Source organism: Ovis aries, chromosome 12 (genome assembly GCF_016772045.2).
Source record: "Ovis aries strain OAR_USU_Benz2616 breed Rambouillet chromosome 12, ARS-UI_Ramb_v3.0, whole genome shotgun sequence".
NCBI lineage: Eukaryota > Metazoa > Chordata > Mammalia > Artiodactyla > Bovidae > Ovis > Ovis aries.
In genome coordinates, this window is record NC_056065.1 from 37,400,919 (window position 1) to 37,410,053 (window position 9,135).

A 9,135-nucleotide genomic window follows, 5' to 3' on the forward strand; every position below is an offset into this window, starting at 1 on the left:
GGAGCTAAGTCAGCATTTACAAAGGCCTTGATAGATATAACTCAGTCTGCCAGACAAGACCTGGGGCCACTCTGGACCAGGGTAATTATACCCCTTCTCAACATAGATCTATCCCAGGCCAGACTTGAACTACTCTCTGGAGGGATGAAGCAGGACAGTATTTTCCAGTCTGCCTTTACCTTAATGTGAGGCCACTTTTTCAAGCTCCTAATCCCAAACAGTTTTTCTTGAAAATAAAATATCATCTCTTCATGCAGCTGATCAAAAAACAACTGTGTAAGATATATGTGCTGTTGCTGCTGCTGCTAAGTGACTTCAATTGTGTCCGACTCTGTGCGACCCCATAGATGGCAGCCCACCAGGCTCCCCCATCCCTGGGATTCTCCAGGCAAGAACAATGGAGTGGGTTGCCATTTCCTTCTCCAATGCATGAAAGTGAAAAGCCAAAGTGAAGTCGCTCAGTTGTGTGCGACTCTTTGCGATCCCATGGACTGCACCCTACCAGGTTCCTCCGTCCATGGGATTTTCCAGGCAAGAGTACTGGAGTGGGGTGCCATTGCCTTCTCCAAGATATGTGTAGAACTATATAAATGATATGGTATACATTCTGTGCCTTTTGTCCTTAAGAAGCTTATAGTCTGAAGGACTAAGATATACTTGCATAAAACAAACACTGGTAGCAAAACATAATGTATAATTTGGGGGAAGCAAAATAAATGACCAGTGATGCATCCTCCAGAAGTCCCCAATTTTTTGAGTATGTCTAATTTTAAATAGCCTATCCAGTTCTGCAATTTCTGAATATATTTAGAACCTATCATATCTTAGTTTGTCTTTAGCACCAAGGAACAACATATATACAACAGAAAAAACAACAAAAACCCTCTGCTAGACAACATGTCCAGATTTTGAGTTAAAAAATTGTAGTCAGTAGAGCAAAAGTGAATTGGAAAAAGGGGAAGTTTTTGCATGACATGATTTAAAACAGGGGCCCACTGAGATTTATCAGTTAAGAAAAAAATCAAAATTGGAAAAATGAAATTTAAGCATGTATCTTTCTGACAAAGAGTTGGTAGTATCTTATATGGAGAAGAGCATAAAAATAATAGCTCATTACAATAATTCAAGGTGTTGCTGAACCAGGGGGCAATAATTATTGCCCAAGCCAGAACAAGATGAAAATGGAATGATCGTATAAACTCAAGGATAACAGCATGGATGTACATTCAAAGATTACACATAAGAGAAGTCTCTTCAAGCCAAATGACCCTGGGCGTCTAAAATAGAGCCATAATTAAGCAATAAGACGTGACAGGGAGCACATTTCTCAGTGATTATAGCATGCCTCAAGGGATAAGTCACTAGGCCAAAGGTTTGTATGAGGAGTGAAATAATAACCTTGCAATGTATAGTATCAAGCTCATAGAGGGAAAAAGAAGGAAATGAATAAGGGGCGTTAGAGGAGTCATTTCATGAGCTGTGATTTCAGTTGTTGGGTAATACTGCCATGTGTACGTTACATGTAGCCATTAGCCGTACCCACCATCCTGAAACTGTATTTACACCAGAGCCCTCATCTAATTTAAACCCTGCAGAATTGTCCATTTCTCATATTGGCCAAGTAGAAACAAGCAGTTAAGTCACAGACTTGCAAGTTCATAGCCATATGTGAGGAATCCCAATCTGGTAGAACTTACAGTTGCTTAGACCTGGCTTTTATAACTGAAAAAAATAGAAGCAACCACAAGTTATTTTTATTATCTTGGCTCATTTATCTCATGTACATTTCCCTCAGAAACTACCAATAGCCATGGCCCCGGGTGTCACATAGATCCAGAAATATGTCCAGCCTTCTAATCTGAGCTTTCCCTTCCCTACTGCTGTGCTAATGGGAGAGAGGGAGAACTAGAGCTAGTGACCAACTGGACCTCACAATATGATGGAGGCAGGCCTCTCCCCAGGATGAGAAGTATTCCATCTTCAGTAGCCATAAGGTGGGGTAAACAGTTTCTAAGCTGGCATGTCCTGAAAAGCCCAGCAGACAAAGGTAGGTATCTTATTGCCAGATGTCTCTCCATGTTTCTGTGATTCTTTATCACTTCAGAAGATAGCTACAAATCTGAACCAAAGTCAGAGGATTAAGATTTTTTGTATGTATGAACCTCAGCATCTCCCAGTACCAGTAAATTTTGTCTCAGGCTACACCCTGGACAAAATTCTAGCCAAGCAATCGTTTATCTTAGGTATCTTAGGCCCTCTTTCTGGTGATCAGTACTCTCACTCTTTCTCTCAAAATCTATTCTTGAGGAAAAATCTGAATACAGTTCCTCCAAGATTCTTATGTTGAAATCTAAACCCCAGTGTGATGGTATTAGGAGGTAAGGCCTTCGGGAGGTGTTAGGTGATGAGGGTAGAGTCCTCATGCATGGTATTTGAGCCCTTGTAAAAGATGGCAGAGAAAGGGGAGAAGGGGACCACAGAGGATGAGATGGTTGGATGGCATCACCAACTCGACAGACATGAGTTTGCGCAAGCTCTGGGAGTTGGTGATAGACAGGGAAGCCTGGTGTGCTGTAGTCCATGTGGTCGCAAAGAGTCGGACACGACTAAGCAACTGAACTGAAGAGACAGCAGAAACGTCTCTAATTGCTTGCACTGTGTGGACACAGGAAGTCATCTTTGAACCAGGAAGCAGGTCCTCACTAGACCGCAAATCTGCCAACACCTTGATCTTGGACTTCCCAGCCTTTGGAATTTGAAAAGTAAATTTCTATTGTTTATAAGTTACCCCATCTATATACTATTCTATTAGGTTTTCAGACATTTGGTCCTGTCCAAAGCTTCTATGAGCATTATTTGGTCCATGCCAAATGGTTTTGGATGGAACCAAATATCAAGGAGCTTTTGGCATGAACCAAATGTCTTATGAACCAAGTATCTTATGGGCATTCTGGACAGGACCAAATGTCCTGTAATTTTCTGTTATAGCAGCCCTAACAGATTAAGACAAAATTACTTACATCTTGGGAAAACTTTAAGTTGGTAGGTTAGTTTTCCCCAGGGTGTCTGCATTTTAATGAATGGAATATTTTAAAATAATGTACTTTAATTTGTGTAGTGGAAGTCTTAACCCCCAGCTAAAGGAATGTCAAGCAGCAAAAAACAGGTGTGAGAATAGTGCTGCTGCCTGGAGAGGACTTGAGGAAATTCTGAAATCAAACCCTACTGTATGAGCTGAGGAATGAGTCCCCAAAGCCTTTATTGCCCATGCTGGAATAATCCTTAGATGAGGACAATTACCCCAACCCGTCCTCCCCCAACTTCCTGTTGCTAATGCAACATTCTATTCAAGAGAAACCAAGGCTGTCATTCAGGCCACATATATCAGTTATCTACATATATCGGCCAAAACTTACAGCAATTGCTTCTCTTTGCTCGTGGAATTCTGTGTGTCAGTACTTTGGTTTAGGCTGTGCGGAGAAGTTTACAGCTGTTGCTGGGGAACACTCATCTGGTTGCAGCATTTTGATGGCTTTCCTGGGGCTAGATAGTCTAAGAATGCCTCACTCACACTCCAGCTATTGGTGATGCCTAAAACCTGGGCTTTCTTGTCAACATTTAGCCTCCTATCCCCAAGAGGGATAGCTTGAAATTATATTCATGAAGGTCCCAGGGTTCCATGATAGTGAGAGCGGAAGCTGCGATACTTCTTGAGATCTATACTTAGTAGTCACATTCATTGTATCTGCGGCATTCCACTGATCAAAGTCACTAAATTAGCCCAGATTCAAGTGGTGGCAAAACTGACTCTACATCTTGAAGAGAGGAACAGAAAAGGCATGTAGCACAGGGTCAACCAGATAGGAATGGGAGGAACTGTTGTGACCATCTTTGCAAACAGTGTAACACAGTCTGTTCCCCTCACCCCCCATTAATATAATTTTCAATCATTCCACATGCAAAATGTACTCACCTCCTCCCCCAGACATCCTTTTCCATTCTGGTTTCAGGCATGGAGTTCAGGATCTTATCATTTGATCAAATGCAGATATGAATGAATATGGGAAAGCTGATATATTGAATATCCTCCAAACTAAGAAACTGTGAGATCAAGACATGAAGCAGGTGACTCCATTAAGTGCAAGGATGAAGTTTATTGTGGTATCCTCCACACAGGCAGAATCAGGAGGATAGCGATCCAGAGGCATTCACAGCTGTCCTCCCCACCAGCAAAAAGGATACAGGGGAATTTAAAGGGGTTAAAGCCCCAAATAGAATCTGATTAGTAGGGAGAAGTATGTCTGTGTTGGCAGGAACCAGGAGGTTTTCCTACTCCCCAACCCCCGGGGGGGTCTCATGACCACTAACCATCTGTGTTAACAAAATGCATTCTTCCAGTTTTTGTATTAGATGAAGGCAAGAGTAAAAGTTGATAGAGAACTTATCTAACTTGGGTGCATTCCTTTTGAGTTGGCTAAAGCTCAGTCATGCAGAAGGAGGAGAGGGCAGGACTGCAGGTCTAAGATGGAGCTGACAAAATGGAGTCAGTGCAGTTCAGCCATGCAGGTGAGGCTCCTCAGGTGTATCCCCCCAGCGTGGCTCCTCACAATCTAAAGACCTATAAACTAAAATGAAAAGTTACCTGTCCTGACTACGTATCAACGTACAATGGGGAAACAGGAAGGATAGCTTCAGGAGAAGGTGAGGGTGGGATGATTTGAGAGACTAGCATTGAAACATGTATATTATCATATGTGAAACAGATCGCCAGTCCAGGTTTGATACATGAGACAGGGTGCTCAGGGCTGATGCACTCGGATGACCCAGAGGGATGTGATGGGGAGGGAGGTGGGAGGGGGGTTCAGGATGGGGAACACATGTACACCCATGGCTGATTCATGTCAATGTATGGCAAAACCACTACAATATTGTAAAGTAATTAGCCTCCAATTAAAATACATAAATTAAAAAAAAAAAAAGAACATGAGGCAAATAGAAGGCATTCTGAAACAGAAGGCAAACAGAAGCCTAGGATATGTTGTCAGGTCTCTCTTCTGGGACCAGGGAATGTAATGAGAGCCTAGTCCTACTCTCCGGGAGTGACTCCCTAGTTCACATTCTCAGCTCCACGCTCTAAGATCTCTTACCTTTTCCATAAGAAATGACCCATATTTGCAGATGAGTAGCTTTCTCAGCCTGCTTCCTGTTCATAGAAACTTAAGCGTCTGAAGGTCTCTTTTCATTTCAGAAAGTCTTAGTCTCTTTTCGTTCAACCTGCTGGTGATTTTGTCAATTCAATTCTCTTAAACCTTTGTAGGTTTCTTCAAATCTCAGTGGTGATCACTTATAACTCCATAGTCACATTTAAATGTTAGGGAGCCAATATAAGCCTCCCAATGCCTCATATGACCCAGTGCCTCCACTGAGAACTGAACTGTGTCCTTCTGAAATGTTATGTTGAAACTCTAACCACCAATGTGACTGTATTTGGAGACAGGGCTTATTAGGTGGTAGCTAAGGTTAAATGAGGTCATAAGGATGGGATCCTGATCTGATCAGAGACAACAGAAAGCCCTCATATTCTCGCTTTCTCTCTCCCTTGTGTCCTCTCCTCCATATGAGGGCGCAGCAGGAAGATGGCCATCTGTAAGCCAGGAAGAGAATGCTCACTAGAAATCATATCAGCTGGTACCTTGATCTTGGTATTCCAGCCTCCAGGGCTATGAGAAATACATTTTTAATGTTTGAACCATCTAGCCTGTGGTATTTTGTTATGGCAACCCAAGCTGACTAATACACATTTTGACAGCAAGAAGAGGGATGCTGTTATAACAAATTCCATTCCAATAGCTCCAAAACTCTTAACTCATTCCAGCATCTAAAGTCTAAATCCAGTCTTATCTAAATATCATCTAAATCAGGTATGGCTTTTAAAACTAAGCATTTAGAAAGGATGAATTTCAGTCTATATAAACATGACTCAATAAACAAGACTTTGAGGAAAAATAGTGACTTAAAACAATTGTGTTATCTGTTTTGACCCCATTCTGTGGTTCGTCAATTTGGATGAGGATCAGAGGGCTAGTCCTTATGTTCTATACACAGAATCAGAAGCAAATAAAATTATTATTGTTTTAAATGGATTAACTTTTAGGGATGGTTCTTTATGGAACAGTAAACAATTTAGGAACTCCCCAGTGGTCCAGAGGCTAAGATTCTGAGCTCCCAATGCAGGAGGCCTGGGTTTGATCCCTGGTTAGGGAACTAGATCCTACATGCTGCAACTAAGTTTTCATGCTGCGACTAAACAAAGACCCCTTATGCCAGAACGAAGATCAAAGATCCCATGTGCTTCAATGAAGACCCAGCACAGCCAAATAAATAAATATTTTTATAAATAAATAAGCAATTGATATGGTACAATAGTGGATTGAATCAGAAACTCTTGCTTTTATATGGTGACTTAGTCGCTAGGTTGTGTCTGGCTCTTGTGAACCCATGGACTGTAGTCCACCAAGATCTTATGTCCCTGCAATTTCCCAAGCAAGAATACTGGAGTGAGTTGCCATTTCCTTCTCCAGGGGATCTTCCCAACCCAATTATTACCTTTACCAACCCAGGTCTCCTGCATTGCAAGCAGCTTCTTTATCACTGAGCCACCAGGGAAGCCTTGCTTTTATATGAGACAACAAAATACAAGTTGGCTATGAGGAAGGTCAGCATCCCTTAGGGCAATTAGTATGCCATATCTAAATGACGCCTAAACCACTTGATCATTTCCTTCGTTTGGGAAAGCATGCAGTGCAGAGTGCAAAGAAAGAATTGTGGGTCAAGTTCAGATTGTTATCTGAAGGAAAGCTGAGCTACTTTTCCAGAGTTGACTTTACATGTTTAAGGGTCTGGTTTTTACATGCCCAGGTTGGCATCCTCTAAGTTGTATATGGTACCACTTGTCCTTCAGACTCTATCCATGTGGATTACATCTTCAATATCCCTTGGACCAGACTGTGGAATTCTTCCCTGTCTGGCTCCCTCTTGACTGCTTCTATACCTTTCTCAGGATCTAAAAAAATGTTAGGCTCACAGTGTCTTTGCCACTGTAGGGCCATGGAAAATTCTGAGGCGACCCATACTCTTTTGCTCTAGATGTCCCAGGTAGTGTCTCTAGTACAATGCTGTGTAGAGGGTATCTTGGAAGTTTGCCATCAGTTGGCTTGCAACATGGAAATAAGGCATCAGCCTCTTTGTTCTCAGAACGTCATGCTCAAGTCAGGGTTCAGCCTGACTGTGGAGGATGTAAGAATAGAGTGCAAGATTCCCTTTCCGGGACTCACCAGCATCTCACCCTTTAGAAAAGCTTTAGAAAAGCTTGTCTCCCAGCCAGGGGAATTTTTATTTTACGTGGGCAGAAAAAAATTGGCTCAAGTTGATCAAATATTCTTCCAAATCTTTTTTGTCTGAAGCCTGAAGCTCAGCTTTTTAAACTCAAAAGCCAAGCATTTGGCTCTTTTGTTCTCTGGTTCTGCTGTGACAACCCTCCCTTGAGGCAAGGAATGACTCACAGTCTAGCTGCCCCAGTGGGGGAGGGTCAAGGGTAACAGGAAATCATGGGGAAAAACACATTTGTTAATACATAAAAATATTATCCCACTACACTAAGATTCCTATTCTCTCTCTCATTCTTTGTTAAATGACAAACCCGTCTTTTGTCTTTCTCCTTTCTTAGTCTTCTGCGTTAGAGAGGGTTCTTTGGGATGTAAGTAATACAGATAAACCCATTCTTGCCCACTGGCTCCCTGAAAATGAAAAGCAGGTGCTGGGAGGAATGGAAAAGGGCTGAAGACTGAGATAGAAATGTAATCACGCTCTACAAATGCACCAAGGACCTAGATTGCTGTTATAAGCCATCTTTCTCTGTTTTCACGTTGCCTCTGTTTACTCCATGGCTTTCTCTGGCCCCAAATCTGGATTCTTCCCTGCTACTGTGCTGAGACTGAAATCTTCTTGTTCTAATATATGAATTCTATTCATATATTCATATAGGGAACTGACTGATCAGTGTGGTCACTGATCAAGCAACAATAGCTGAGAGAGTGCTTGTAGGGAAGAACAAAATCTCATTTTAGGAAAAGACGGCCAAAGTGCCCACTTGCAATGGAAGAAAGGAAAATTCTTGAAAAAGAGGAGGTTGGACAGGTAACTCTTCAAATGTCCAGTTTACTGCTCCCTGGGTGGAAGTGACTTCACCTCTATCTTGGCAGCTTATCTGTATCTATCATGTAGTACCTACCAGACTGCTTATTTCATAGCCATTTAGGGATATGTCTAGCTTCTGTTTGGGGGCTTCCCAGGCGATGCAGTGGTAAAGAATCCACCTGCCAATGCAGGAGATGTTAGAGATTCGGGTTCAATGTCTGGGTTGGGAAGATCCGCTGCAGTAGGAAATAGCAAACCACTCTAGTATTCTTGTCTGGAAAATCCCATGGATAGAGGAGCCTGGCAGGTTATAGTCCATGAGCTCTTGAAGAGTTGAACACAACTGAACACACACACACACACACACACACACACACACACACACACACACGGTCTCTATCTCCTCTCTTCTATTGGGACCAGCAACTGTGGGCAAGAATTTGGTTTCTCTTCCCAACAAAGGCAAACACCATGTCCTACAGAATATAGGATTCCAAAGCATCCAGTGAAGAATCAAATGAATCAATGAATGGGAACAAAGGAAAGAGTTAATTGAATCAATAAGCCCCCTCCTTCCCAAATCAATGGATATTACAGGAGGAGACATATAAGGCATTTACACGATAGGCATAATTTTGAAAAAAAAAAAAAAATCCAGATACCTTCTATTACATGCTACAATTTTCTTCGGGAAGGGAAAGAGTTAAGCAGTTTTGCACCGTGTTCATGGACTTCTGACATGATATAAAACACTACAATTTTGGCTTTTCCATTTTAGCTGACATAGTTTAAGTTGATGAATATTTTGATTTGTGCCAGTCTCAGGCAGTTTTAAATGCTATCCCTGCAGGAGTCAAGAAGTCCAGTCATAATCATAACAATATGCCTGTCAGTCAAAAGCACCGGAAGATTGTTTAGGTGCAAAGAAAGCGTTTTCCC